Genomic DNA, 1,265 nt, shown 5'->3' on the forward strand with positions numbered 1-1,265 from the left:
AACCCCCAGGTCCTTTTCTGCAGAGCTGGTGCCCAGCCAGTCAGCCCCCAGCCTGTACTGGTGCATGGGAATGTTTCTGCCTAAGTGTAAGACTCTGCACTTCTTATTGAACCTCCTGAAATTCCTTTTGGCCCAGTCCTCCAATTTGTGGAGGTCTCTCTAAATCCTAACCTTCCCCTCCAGCATATGTGCTACTCCCCCCAGCTTGGTGTTATCATCATTTAATCATCCAAAAAGAGCACACACCAACTACAGATGCTTCCTCAGCCTGACAAAGGGCATTTATACCCAAAAGCTTGCAAAGAATTTTTCTAGCTATTTGAGGGTTTTTTTTTAAATTTTCCATATTCCAGGCCAAATTAGCCTAAACAAATTCCAAATCTGAGAGTCAGCCCAGAATAGGGTGGCCATTGAGGTACCTCAAGAACTGCCCCACAACCACGAATGCCTTGTGCCTCCCAAGGCTGAGAGGGCATGGCAAGCTCCTGTAGGCGGCAGCGTTGGCAGTGAGCGGAGAGCTCCTGCAGCCAGCCACGGTGGTGGTGTTGGCGGCAAGGGTGGGCCGAGTGGGCAGCTTCAACAGGCAGCTGTGGCAGCATCAGCGACGGGGGGTGCTGAGTGGTGAAAAATACAGGACACAAAGGCATCCAGTTTCATATCAATAGAGGACAAAGGACAGAAGACCAGAAAGCCGGACTGTCCTTTATAAAACCACATGAATGGCCACCCTAATCCAGAACCGTAAGTGGCCTTACTACTGGCAACCACCCTCTGCCCCCCCATCTGGGGCTTCAGCTGTTTCGGGCATCCTATGTGTAGGCCCAAGCCCGGAGGCTTGGGCTTCAGATGCCCCTGAGCATGGGTGACTGGTGCTGCCTTAGTCAGGGCACGTGTCCCCCCCAGCAGCCAGTCAGCAACTGGGGGAGGGGGTCCCCCACGGCTGATCCCACCGCCGGGGTGGTCCCCATGCTGGCTGGGATGTGGCTCCCCAGCCAGCGCTCGCAGGGGGGCATTGGTGTTCCTGCCTGCCCATCGCCTGAGTGCGGTGCACATGCAACTAGCCGAGCTGGTCTAAGAAAAGAGATGGGATTCACCCGAAGAGCCTGGTGCGCCCGTGTCCTCAGACCAACCAGGCTACCACCTACACCCCGGCCGACCACCATGTAAAACACAGCACGAGCCAACCAAGTAGGGCCCCCTAAGGCCCAGGCCAGCGGAGAAGAAGCCCCGCGCGCGGCAAGGGCCGTGTGGAGGCTCGGCGCAGC

The sequence above is a fragment of the Crocodylus porosus genome, unplaced genomic scaffold (assembly GCF_001723895.1).
Source record: "Crocodylus porosus isolate Cpor-Errol unplaced genomic scaffold, CroPor_comp1, whole genome shotgun sequence".
NCBI lineage: Eukaryota > Metazoa > Chordata > Crocodylia > Crocodylidae > Crocodylus > Crocodylus porosus.